The sequence below is a fragment of the Psammomys obesus genome, unplaced genomic scaffold, assembly GCF_907164565.1.
Source record: "Psammomys obesus unplaced genomic scaffold, mPsaObe1.curated_primary_1811, whole genome shotgun sequence".
Taxonomy (NCBI): Eukaryota; Metazoa; Chordata; class Mammalia; order Rodentia; family Muridae; genus Psammomys; species Psammomys obesus.
The window spans coordinates 14,695,524-14,709,206 of NW_026596244.1; the positions used below are offsets into that span (position 1 = coordinate 14,695,524).

The following is a 13,683-nucleotide window of genomic DNA, read 5'->3' on the forward strand; positions in this document are numbered from 1 at the left end:
AACCCTCAGACAACCTTTGTACTGCCCTGACCACCAAGGAATGGCTTGCTGTGCGATGCATTTCCTGTGAACGGAGTTTTCTGGTCACTGATGAACTTTCCTATGCCCTTTCGCACTGCCAGGGAAATTTGTGTTCTGGGATAGTTATTGATTGACGACGTGAAAGCTGGGAGCATCTCTCGTGAACACTCTTTGTGATGGGTTTTAAATCCAGGATGGATCTCCAAATCACCTTCCTGCTGCACAGAGGAACACACAAATAAAGCAAAGTGTCTTGGCAGGGTAAGTTTTTTTTTTTTTTTTGCAAAAAGAGTGTTCTGGAGCCCAAACCAGGCTCCTGAGCAGACTCCACCGAAGCGATCTCTGTCTGTTATTCCTCACATAGGTGGTGGCTGTGTCTCATCTCAGTGACTAAAACTCAACTTCCAGTCTGATGTAATTGGCTATTTGGTGCAAAGGAAGAAGTGGGGGGGGGGGGCTCATAAAATATGGGCCTTTGTGTTGATTTTCAAGGCTCAGGGGACATTTCAGTAGAGGAAGTGGAGAGACTGTAAGAGCCTGAAGCTAGGGAGGCCCAGGTACTGTGAAATGCTGTCTTCTGGATATGACAGCCATTGCAAGCACCAACTCAAAGCAGCCTGGGTTAGTGCACCAGACCTTCACAAGCCTGGTCCCCGCTACATTCACTCACCGGTGAAAGAGGAGACGGCACGGTCCCAGCCCTCCTTGTGGATCCATTAACAGGAAATGGATTAGTACCTGGTGCAGCAGTGCTGTGTCGCAAACTCTGTACGCTCACGCTCTCTCCCATATTCACAGCAGCAACCCAACGGAACTCCGTCTCCCCCTTCTCCTCTCTCTCCCCTTCTCTTTCTCTTTCTCCCCTCCTTCTCATTCTCTCTCTCCCTCCCCCTCTCTTTCTCTCCCTCTTTTTCCTCCTCTCTTTTTCCTTCTCTCTCTCCCCCCTCTTTTTCCTTCTCTCTCTCTCTTACACACACACACACACACACACACACACACACACCACCACCACCACCATGAAAGCAGAAGGGAGAGTAGCTGTAAAGAAGGGGCTCAATGAGAGACAAAAGAAGGGAAAAATACAGCAAAGGGAGTCAATCTGACCAAACACATTGTGTACATGCATGAGATTGCCAAAAACATGCATGTATATTTCATTTTAATAAAATTTCAGAGAATTTCCACAAGTAGCCTAGACTGGCCTCAAATTCATGGTTCTCTTGCCTCAGACACTTAAGTTTTGGGTTTGTAGATATGCACCATTACATATGGCTCAAGATGAAGCAAAACACTTTCATTCCAAGGTCTGGAGTATTTGTTATCTTCCACTGTATTCGATGTCTGTTTATTTCAATGTTCTGACTCCTTTTAGTTTACTATTGTGTCATTATCAGCATATGTCTTCTACTATAAAAGCTACAGCTACAACACTCTCCTTCTAAGTGTAAAGAAGGAAGAACAGAATTGCTTCCCAGTTGAGTCAGCCCTTTTCCTTTGGGGGATTTTCCAGAAGAACTCCTCAGTAATTTCTATTTACACATCTTTGCTGAGGATGCGAACATGTTGGCAGCCTGTTCACAGAGAGCAGGAGAGAACTCTTTCTACATTACTAAAATAGGAAGTGCCACTCAGAGCAATGAGCCATCCTATCTGTCCACAGAGGGCAGGAGAGAACTCTTGCTACATTACTAAAACAGGAAGTGCCACTCAGAGCAATGAGCAATCCTGTCTGTCCCCTGTCAGGCACTTCAGTCCTTGAGTGATTGTGGACCAGAGTTGCACAGTGACCGGAGGTCCTCAAGCTGAAAATTAAGTCAACTTCTGTCTTATAGTTTCCATGCCAATAAAGACCCTTAAACCATGCCTCAAATGCAAGAGTCTTTCATCTAAGTGCTCTTGGGTTCAAATTAGATCTCTGCAAAAATTCAAATCTGATCAGACTGTGGGGTCACCTTCCTTCAGGAGTCCTGCGCAGACTTCTTTCCCATTAGAGTGTACTTAACTAGCTGCACTCTAAATTTCCTTTATATTTTAGTTTCCAAGAGCACAGCTCTCACACACATTGACAGAGCATACAATTGTAGCCTCTGAATCAGAACTAACAGCTTATGCGGATGTTCTCTTAATCAAGAGAGGAGAATCAAAAGCACACAGAAAAAAACACGTAAGAAGAGGAAGGGACCAGAAAAGTAAAGAGGCTGGGATAAGGAATGTAGCCTAAGATCAGGAAACCAAAGATTTGGAGAAAGAGGGATTTGGAGAGAAGAGATGCTGCGATAAGTGAACTTCGGGACATCTCCTAGACAGAACTCTTAGAAGGCTACATGCTATACTGTTTTCACATTTTTACCAATCCCTCTTTTTGTCACCTCCTTATTAGTTAGTCTGTAAAGGATCAAGGCTTTCGAAGGTTGCATTTATGCATTGTTTTCTTCAAAGTGCTACATTGTCTAAATGGTTTTGGTGAAAAGTCAGGGTCCAGAATTCCTTGAATGCTTCATCTAGACCGCCAGTTTAGTACCAGGCAGGCCCAGACAGGCTTCCAGGATCATGAGCAAACTGGAGACTAGAAAAACAACCCCACTGCAACAGCTGGCCCTGGCTGAGCCTGAGACAGACAACCATGAGGGGCCACTTGCCGGGGTGAGGAGCCATCCTTAAATGACCACCAGTCCAGCGCCACACAGGCCTAGGGGAGTAGACCATGTCCACAATGACCCCTGTCTGGTGCCACAGTGCACGAGTGGGGCATAGAACTCCTGAGATCATTCCTGAGATGGCCCCAGACACTCAGAGACCCTGGGCACCATTAAGAGGAGCAACTAAGTAGGGGAGAGATGGAAGAGAGAGAAACAGAAGGGTGTGGGCACAATGGAGAGGGGCAGAACTGGAGACTCGAGGGTGGTGAGGAGCAGCCTGATGGGAGTGGCCGGTGGTGCCACCTGGAACCTCAGCGGGGTCCTGGCCTGTGCTGCCACCCAGAGCCACATCTGGGTCGGTGGCCCTGCACTAGCCGGGGTCTGCTACAGAACTGGCCCGACCCCTCACCTGGGCATTGTGGGAGAGCTGGCCCAGACACTTGTCTGCCATTCAGTGACATGGATGAGAGAGAGAGAGAGACAGAGAGACAGAGAGAGAGAGAGAGAGAGAGAGACCCTCACCCCTTGGCACCTCCAGCAGGCAGGAGAATTGTCCCAGAGGTCAGCAGAGTGGGAGAGCTAGCCTTGCTGCCCACCTGCTGCAGCGCTCAGGAGAGCCAGCCCTGCACCTCACCTGGGCAGCACAGGAGAGCTGCCCCTGATGGTGGAGGCATGGGTGAGCTGCCCTGAAAGTTGGCGTTGCAATTTGTCTGTAGAGCAGTAGGTGGGTGAGGAAGAGATGCCCTCCCCCACCCTCACCCCTTCCCACCTAAGCAGGAAGGAAAGTTGGCCTTGCCCCTTACCTGCTGCAGCACTCAGGAGGGCCGGCCCTGCACCTCGCCTGGGTAGCAGGGTAGATAGAGCTAGCCCTGGCTGCAGAGATTGCCGGTGAGAGCTGGCAGGCTGGCCTCGCAGGCCCAGGTCCAGGGCTTTGAATTGGCCCACCCCAGCATCTACCCCATGGGTGAACTGCTAGAGTGCACGAAGCATCGGTCCTACAGACCCAAAGCTACAGGACCTCCATGACAGGACAACGGGATGTCCTAGAGGAGTCCCAGGGAGGCTCCCCTCTCGACAGAGCAGCCGAAGCCAGAGGCCTCACACCAGACCAAGGAGTCACTGCGGTGAACATTTGCAAGCAAAGAGGTGTGGACAAAAGGGTGCCCTGTGGGACACACTGTGACACACTGCAGCTTCCACAGTGAGACTTTCTCCTCTGTTGGGGAGGAGGTTACTGGAGGACAAGGACGAGGGGAGGGGAGATGAGTGGGACTGGGGTGCATAATGTGAAATTCACAAAGAACCAATAAAAGGTTTAAAAATGCGATGTATATTTTAAATATTAGACAAGACTAGATCAACTAATGATTAGATTGTGCAGAATCGGAATGTTGCAGAAGAAGAGCCAAAATGATCTTGGGGTTTAGCCACCTTAACAGCCACTTTGTGTTCACTTTTGTGTCTGACTTAGCCCTGTTGACTATTGTGGAAAACCTTTGGAATGTATTCACTTACCAAACCATTGGCTTCAAAAAGCTGAGAATATAGAAATGGAATTTTAATTTTTCAAGGAGGCGCAGGTGTAGTCCAAAAATATATTGAGGATGACGATTCATGAGTGTCTGAGGTAGAGTTGTGGTTAGATACCGGCATAGAAAATCTCAACGATGCCCTTACTTAAGAGTCCTTGAAATTTGAAGATGTAAAGGCATTTGGCCAAGAACAGCAACAGAAAAATCCCAAATGTAAATGTTTACTTTTTTTTCTAATGTTGTCTGATATGAGCAGTTAAAAGACAAGACGGGCAGCATATAGAAGAAGGAAATTAGACCACTGTATCTCACGCTGCATAAACCTTCACTCCAAATGGATCAAAGTTCCAGTATAAGACCTGACACCCTGAAGCTGCTAGAGGGAAAAAGTAAGGAATATGCTAAAATATGGTATAGATAAAGGCTTTCTGAATTAGAATCCAGTATCACAGGAAATAAAACTAACATTGACAAATGTGATATTATGAAACTAAAAACATTTCTGTACAGCAAAGTTAACTGTTAAGTGAGAAGGTAGCTCCCAAAACAGGAGAAAATAGTTGCCAGATATACACCTGAGAGATTAGTATCTAGGATAAACAGAAAACCAAATTAAACTCCAAGAGACAAAGTGTATTTGTGTGAAATATTAATGAAGCTATGCTACTTGGGCTGACAGTGCTCCCCCAGCCAGGCATGAAAACCCTCAGCTTGAGTTGTTGGTCAGGAAAGTCCCCAGACAACATAGGCTGTTGCTGCTGCTCTTAGCTGCCTTGCAGAAGCTGAAGGTCCCTATAGCTGAAGACACTGTGTACCTCTGACACAGGACTCAGAAGACTTGAACTGGCTCTGACCTGGAGGCTCCTCCCCGGAGACTAGAAGGTGCTATAAAAGATGCCAAAGCAGTGGCCATCCATAACCCGTCGAGCTGAGGATCTGCGCACCACGATGACCAGCATGGCAAGGCGTCCCTGAGGGGCAGTAGCAGCACTCAGACCCTCGTAGGAACCCTCCGCCCTCTACTTGTATCTGGGGCCTGCTCACCTGGACGTCATGCTGGATACTGGAACGTCAGCCAACTCTGCAGGGCTGGTGGGGCTGTCGGTCTCAGAGGAGAACCACAGCGCCGCTTCTAGACCAGCCTCTTTCCTAGCTGCTCTCCCAGGACTCATCCTTATTCCCACAGGCAAGTGTAGCTCTCGTTCCGTGTCAGAGCTTCTCTGCCGCAGACAGAGCCCATCACAAGAAAGCCGTAATGGGCGGCTGGGGGGCAGCACCTGAGCCAGGATGCTGCGGAATCTGCTTGCCCTTGGCAGATTGCCCAGAGGACCATCAGCCCTCTTCACGAAGGCATTTTGAAAACAATGTTCCAGAGAAACAAAAGCTGTTTCGGGAGGATGATGGGATCCCAGTGCCTCTGAAGGGCAGGCGTCTGATGCCCTCCTCCACAGACGCACAGTGGCTCTGACAGTTGGTGGAACAGCCTATGCCATCTATCATTTGGCTGTGCCCTCGTTTCCCAAGCAGCAGAACTGACTCCTCCCCAGTCTTCACGTGGTTCAGCTCCACCCAGCGCTCAATGGACCGGGCATCTGATGAGTAGCTGAGCTCTTCTCTGGGGACCAATGTTTATTGACACATCCTAACTGCCGCCAATAATGCAGTCTTTACCATGCTCTGTCTCCCTTTTCACTTGAGAATAAATTACTGGTGATAGACTTGTGGGTCAGCTCTTGGCAAATCTTAGATAAAAAATGTTTAAAGTTAAAAAAAAAAAAGGAAAAAAAAAAAAGAAAATCCACAACTGGTCAAAATACAGAGAGTAACTGGCTTGGGGTGTCCAGCCCCAACAGACCCACCTACAGCACGATGCACACACCTCAGGCTCAGGGACCTTGGCAGAGGAGCAACGAGTGCCGTGAGAGCCAGAAGGCAGGAAGTCTGCCACGACTGTACCTCTGGGGGTGGCAGAGAAGTCACACCCACGACAGAACAGTGAGGCTTCCTAACAACGCCTGAGCAGTGATGGCGCCATCAGACATAAGACGGGGGAATCTCACGCTGCCCTACCTCTAGACAGGCACCACAGCTGTCGACGGAGGTGGCGTTAGTCTCCCCAGGGATGAGCCCCTAACTGCTTAGCCAGCACCAGGCCGGCTGCCCTGAAGCCTTGTATTTACAAGCAAACCTACATTGGATCTACTATATACATGTAACAGTAATCAGACAAAAAGAAGGCATGATTTTGGGAGGTGGTAAGGGGTCATAGAATGTTCGAGGAGAGAACATGAGAGGGTTGCATGAAGGAAAGGGAGAGAAAAGATAATGTAATTATATTTTAATTAAAACAAAATAAGAAAAAGTAATTACTCAAAGATTCTCCCCTCAGCTCATTTAGAATGGTCATTATCAAGAATACAAATGGGAAAAAAAAAAAAAAACCTCTGGCATGGATACTGGGGAAAGGATGCTCTTCTGCGCCGTTAGTCAGAGTGTGAACTGTGCAGCCACTTTGGAAATCAGTCTGGAGGTCATCAAAACCCTAGACGTAGCTCTACCATCTGACCCAGCCATACACTCCTGGGCATAAACCCTAAGGACCTGCTCAGTTCAGATTTCTGTTGCTGTGACAGAACACCATGCCCAGAAGTGACTTGGAAAGGAAAGGGCTGGTTTAGTCTTGCAGCGTACAGCTGATCGTCCAGGGAAGGCAGACAGGAGCCCAGGGCAGGAAACTGGAGGGGCACTGCTTGCTGACTTGTTCTTGTCGCTTGCTCAGCCCCTCCTTTGTTTACACTCTCCAGGACAAGCCCCACCCCCCGCATGGCACCACCCACAGTGGGCAGGGCCCTTTCCCCCACTGTGTCCCACAAGTTTGCCCACAGGACAGTTGGTGGTGACATTTTCTCACTTGACGTTAGTTCCCTCTTCTTGAATGACTCTGGTTTGTGTAAAATTGACAAAGCAATACCAGCAGAGGGCCTCTGTCCTCCTAGAGAAATACATGCACTTCCATGTTCACTGTAGCTCTCTTTGTACAAGCTAGGAAGTGGAAACAGCCTAGATGTCCACCAATTTAAGAGTGGGTATTGTATTGTTGATATTATATAACACAAACACAATGCGATTTTATTCAGCTATAAAGAAAAATAAAACTATGAAATTTGTAGGAAAATGGATGGAAAAAATATGCTGAACAAAATAAGCCAGTCACAGAAAGACAAATGCTGCATATTTTTTCTCATTAGAGCCTGGCCCCAGGTCCTTAGCTTTATGTGTTTAACTTGGAGTACCTCCAGAAGCCAGGAAACTTGAAAGGGGACACTGAAAAGAGGCAGTGTGTATGGGTTAGAATGGCCTTATGGAGATGTTTATAGCACATAGGTAAAATGAGAACAAATATTAGATGTGGAAAGGTTCAAACATGGAAAGAGGTGGAGAGGTAGGGAGAAGAAGGGACTGGGAAAAGGGGACTAATCAAAATGAAGGGGATATGAGAAACCACTTGGGAACTTACTACCTAACAACCCAATTAAGAAACATGAGACAGAGACAGACAGACAGAGAGAGAGGAAAATGTCAGACAGCTGGCAAAGGTAGACAATGCATGTTCTATGGGTTACTAAACAAAGCTGCAAAGCAGGCATAGCATATTTCTCTATTAGTTATAGGTCACAGAGGTGCCAGAGGCTCTTAAACAACACAGGCTACTGCCATTATTCTTGGTTACCCACTAGGACTAGTTAATAAGACCCTGTTGCTTGGAGACACCACGTATCTTGGATGTAAGATATAGCTAAATCAAGCTAACGCTGAGTTCCTCTTTGCTGGCTATCTTTCATGGCGCCCGATGGTGCTGTGTAGGCTGCTCTGTGTGTGTGTGTATGTGTGTGTTGAGGGGTAAAGGCACCTACAATCTTACCCAGCTGCAGGCTTTATGAACTACAGAACCAAATGTCCAAGCAAGGCATGCGTATCGATGCTATAGTGGCACGACTACTAGGAGATAACTAGCTGCTCTCTGATTTGAGGTCTACTGCAGAAGAATGCATGACGGCTGCTACTATAACCTGGTTAAAAAACAAAACCCATGACTGCAGAGGCCTTAGATTCAGATTTACATAACATAACTCAGTTTATGCAGAAACCGAAGCTTCCATTACAGCTATGGTAGTGGGCCCACTCAAGCTGGGCCATCCTGAATTCTACCACTTCCTGCTGACCTATGGGAAACCATCAGATTCTCGGGGAGCGATACATAAAACAGAGCTTTGTACCCACTGATGGGTGCATGAGGCTTGAATAGATAGTTCTAGAGCCAGGGTCACCGAGATAGCCCCAGTGAAATTCATGGAGAATCAAAGTAAAAAGGTAATGAGTAAGAGGAGCATGTCTGTAAAAAGGGGGGGGCGCTGGCCAGAGAAGGAAGAAAATAAAAGAAGCTGTCGGAGAGTGACCACAATGAATTGTACCCGTATATAAAACTGCAAAAGAACAGAACTCATTAATAAAAAGAACCCATAAAATAAAAAGGACAAGACATAATATAATTAAATGTCTAATAATTTGAGACTGAAATAAGACAGCAAATTATATTGACCACTAAAGGTCCTGATTTATAGAAAACCAGGAAATGAGCTGATTAAAAAGTGGAAATACAAGCAAATTGTCTGGAGTCAGTCTGACTCGAGGGTTAAATGGAGGAAAAAGGTTCAAACGCTTAAGGACTTTTAAGATTGGACATGGATCAGTTTGTAAAGTGCTTGGAAAAAAATGTCTAATCACACACAGGAAAGAGGCCCAAGGACTTTGAACCCCAGCAGTGGTCCTGTCAGTCTGGGGCACCATGGCAGCTGAGAAATACACAGGACATGGAGGCTGTGGTCTCCCCTCAGGTCACAACAAAGCCACAGTGGTCTCCTTTCTGCAGGCACGTGCAGTGAGAGGTCCCAGAGCAAGGCAGGCAGGAGATGGCATCACAGGAGGAGGCCTGCTGGCCTGGCCGCCTTGGCAGCACTCCTGACTGGCTGTGTCCTGCTGACCCCCAGAACGACCCCAACCTTTTATGGCCCCACTGTGCTCTGCCTGAGCTTTTCTGGACTCGCTGGGAACTGCAATGAAGCCTTGCAGCTGAGAGGCTGAGAGCCTGCCTGTTGCTGACCTCACTCCACTTCTCTTCAGCTTCAGACCAGCCATACAGTCATGAGCAAGAACCATGGCTCTTTGGGGCAGTTGTGTTGGCTAGGACTTGCCCTGCTTTCTGCTAGCATCATGAGTTTTTCATTTCTGCATGTCATTAGGTAATGAGAATTTATGTAATTTGATCTTGATTAACCCGTTTCTCTTCCTCTTTTCTTTATATGGTTTAAAATAATCATGTTTTAAAAATCAACATCTTTCTAGAACCATGAAAGTTTTTTAAAAAATTAAAATTGAACAGTTCCTGCATTTAAGATAAATACATAAAGGGTATTTTAAAGCAATTCTTTACAAAAAAGGTTAGATTGCATCCAGTTGCACCTATGGTATTAGATGATGACCAGTGAGAAGCCTCTAACATTTTTAAATGGGAAGAATGTTCATTCGAGTTATGCTCCAAGTTGTTAGAACTAGATGTTAGCCAATTTTAACTAGTAGTAAGCAGACTGTCAGTATTTAGTTATCCAACAACCAGAGAGATGAATCATTACTTTACACAAGGCTCAGATACTCTAAAATGCTCTTATTGTCGCACATATGATAATTAAGAGTCACAATGATGGGAAAACATTATAAAATTTTAAAGACTTTCATGATGTTCAGAAGAGAGTGCGGGGATTGTTGAGTAAAACATTAACTCTATACTGATTTCTACTGGAACGAACAGGCTCCTTAAGAGCACTGTCAAAAGGTCTACAAAGCAGGCATGGAAAAGTGGGGCTGGTCTCAGCTTTACATGAAAGACTTCCGAATCACACTGCATCAGTTCTAAGGCACAGTTCCCAGGGCTCTTAGTTCTTCCACCCTGACGTAGGTGCCTCGCCCACAGTGCATGCTCTCCTTGATTTCTCCTTGAGGGGTCCCTAACCTGATTTGTTGTCTGTCCCCTAAAGCATAGCCCAAAAGGTATGTGTAAACAAAGCAATCTACCGGCCTCATCAGTTCTACAGATATGAATTCTAGTTTACACAATAACCTAAAATTCAGCAGTCCCCCCCACCCCCGTACTCCTCCACTCCTTATAAGTTGACGCCACACTCAATTTTGAGGAAAGATGAAGTGTTTGGGCATTTCCCTGACCAGTGATCTGTTTCTTGGTAAGCTGCTTTGGTTGACAGAAATATAAGGAATTGTCTCAAATGCTTGACCAGAATACAGTTATAATACTAGGATGTTTACTCTAGTAGGTTCTGTAGGTAGACAAGAACATTTTAGTCAGAGTGAGAAAAATACATCTTAAAAAGGAAAGGAAAAATTAGATAAGGAAGTTTGAAAAATATTAATACTTTACTAAAAAGAGGGAAGGGAATACTGATAGCCTACCTACCTTTCTGGGAAGTTTCTGACATTAAAAAAATCAACCTTTCTCTATTTGCTTTTGTACAAGAATAACAGATGCTTTCCATAAAGAGGTGTGGTGGGAAGTTTCTCTCCGAGATGAGCTAACAGAAAGAAAAAGTCTGGAAAGCTCCCTCAAATAGCCCCTCATACAGTGGCCCGTGGCTATGTGTGCTCCCTTCTCGTCTGCTGTCATCTGGGCTGCCAGCTCTGGCCTCTGGCTTTGATATAATTCTATGCCGAGTCCATCTGGTCCTATGCTTTTTTGGTTGGGAGACTTTTAATTAACTTCTTCTATCTTAGTAGAGGTTGTGGTCTATTTAATTTGCTTATTTGATTTTGATTTAACTTTGTTAGGTTATATATTCCATTTATTTCAGATTTTCCAGTTTGATGGAATATAGATTTTTTTAGAGTATATCCTTACAATTTTCTGAATTTTCTCAGTAATGTCTTTTTCTCATTTCTAATTTTATTAATTTGATCTTATCTCTCTTTTAGCTAAATGAGCCAAGGGGGGGCACAAATTAATAAAACTGGAGATGTAAAAACAGGTGTTACCAGATACCAGTGAAATTCTTAAAAAGCAAAGGAAACGCCTTAACATTTTACATTCCACAAACTAAAAAAATAAAAAATAAAAAATAAATAAAAAATAAAGAAATGGACGAATTTCAAAACTCTTACGACCCAAGAACATTAAAGCCAGATGAAGTAAACAACTTAAACAGATCGATAATGACCTGGTGTGGAGGCTGGTGTCACTGGTGAGCAGGCAGATGAGCGGCATGGGGGAAAGCACACGGAAACTCTTCCTGCTAGGAGCTCACAGGGACCAGTGGGATTAAAACAAGAAGGGAGGACAGCAGCAAAAGCACCAGTGACGTGGGAAGAAAAAAGAAAAGCGATGAAGAAGCAGCAGACGGAAGGAAACAAAGGAGACAGGACAGTTAGCTGGCTACTGACTGTGCCTGCCACTGGACTGAGGCAGGATGTGTTCGGTGGCCCCCAACAGTCGCAGAACTGCTGACGTGTCATCTCCTCACCCCAATTTCAACTTCTGGCCAACAAAAAGGCACTCTCCTCCCTCAGGCCACGTGCGGCAGAAATGCTGCACACACAGAGAAGGCGTGTGAGGCCCAGGGGAAAACAAATGGTGTTCTTGTTCACACAGGTCAAAGAAAACCATCCTCTCTTTGCTGAGGAAGACTGGGATTTCCCAGCATGCCATTCCCAAGGCCTAGGCTTGGGTCAGAGATGGCCAGGGGAATAAATTTGGGGCCTGGAGGATTAACTGGCTCTAGGTAGTGGCTGGCCTTGCCTCCTGCTGCTCCTCTGAGATATCAGAGAAATTATTCTCTTTACTGTCTTCATCACTTTTAAATCTCATTGAAAAGAGGAAGAGAAAAGGGTTAATCAAGATCAAATTACATAAATTCTCATTACCTAATGACATGCAGAAATGAAAAACTCATGATGCTAGCAGAAAGCAGGGCAAGTCCTAGCCAACACAACTGCCCCAAAGAGCCATGGTTCTTGCTCATGACTGTATGGCTGGTCTGAAGCTGAAGAGAAGTGGAGTGAGGTCAGCAACAGGCAGGCTCTCAGCCTCTCAGCTGCAAGGCTTCATTGCAGTTCCCAGCGAGTCCAGAAAAGCTCAGGCAGAGCACAGTGGGGCCATAAAAGGTTGGGGTCGTTTTGGGGGTCAGCAGGACACAGCCAGTCAGGAGTGCTGCCAAGGCGGCCAGGCCAGCAGGCCTCCTCCTGTGATGCCATCTCCTGCCTGCCTTGCTCTGGGACCTCTCACTGCACGTGCCTGCAGAAAGGAGACCACTGTGGCTTTGTTGTGACCTGAGGGGAGACCACAGCCGCCATGTCCTGTGTATTTCTCAGCTGCCATGGTGCCCCAGACTGACAGGACCACTGCGATTTGGATGTTTTGGGTTTTTTGTTTTGTTTTCAAAACAAACTTTTATTTGATGATATTTAAAAAATTAACTGGAGCAGGAAATATCATTTTGAGTGAGGCAATGCAGATCCAGAAAGACAAAGGCTACATGTTCTTTCCCCTATGTGTGTTTAAATTGGAGTGCCTCTTATAGCTGGCCGTGTCCCTTGTGGCATGGGAGTGGAGAGCTGGCCTCGTGGTGTGAGTATAGGAGGTCTAGCCCTGCTCCTCACCTGAGCAGCACAGGAGAGTTGGTCTCTTGCCTGGACAGGACAGAAGAGCTGGCCACGTTGGTGAGGGTCCAGGAGAGCTGTTGGATTGACTAACTCACCTACCACCCAGGCTCAGATTTTGAGCTCTGAGTTGGCCCACCCCAACATCTAGGCTACCTATGAGCTGCTGGAGTGCATGAAGGAGCCAGTCCTGCAGGACCAAAGCTGCAGGATCTCCATGACTCAGGAACAGCAGGCTGTGTGAGAGGAATCTCAGTGAGGGCCCAGTGTTGACAGTGTTGCAGAAGTCAGAGGGCTCAAATCAGAACAATGGCTCCTTTGCAAATAACCTGTTTGGACAGAACGGTAGACTGTGTGACACATAGTGACACACACATGACTTCTGCACAGAGATCTTTTTCGCTGGGGAAAGGAGGTTACAAGGGTGGAGGACAGAGATGAAAAGACTGGGAAATGAGTGGGATTAGAGCACATGACATGAAGTTCACAAAGAATCGGTAAAACTAAAATAAATGGAAATGGAATGCCCAAAGAAATCAGGAGCCCATGGCCATGGCAGTGTGTATTTTAATGCGCGGGATAGAAGTTGGTGATATAAAGGTGGAAAGGTGCCTGATGAAACAGGAAGGATTGGATGGTATAGAGGGTGGGAGGATGAGTAGAGGAGAGATTATGGTGGTAGCTCACTAACACTGAAGACCTTTGAAAATGTCCTATAGACCTCTAGAAGTTTTCAAAACTATATACACATATAACAGGGATTTAATAAAGTT

General features: G+C 46.1%; 1 protein-coding gene and 1 pseudogene across 1 annotated transcript in view; one reads left to right on the top strand and one right to left on the bottom strand.

Annotated features, from left to right (window-relative positions):
- LOC129668543 (Fc receptor-like protein 2) overlaps positions 1-5,275 on the bottom strand; it is a gene marked incomplete in the record, with an annotated part of 45,144 nt that extends 39,869 nt beyond the window's left edge. Inside the window, 1 exon segment of the mRNA XM_055596576.1 lies at positions 5,237-5,275.
- Positions 5,276-5,393: 118 nt separating this feature from the next.
- LOC129668547 (cytochrome c oxidase subunit 7A2, mitochondrial-like) lies at positions 5,394-5,728 on the top strand (annotated as a pseudogene).
- Positions 5,729-13,683: the final 7,955 nt, after the last annotated feature.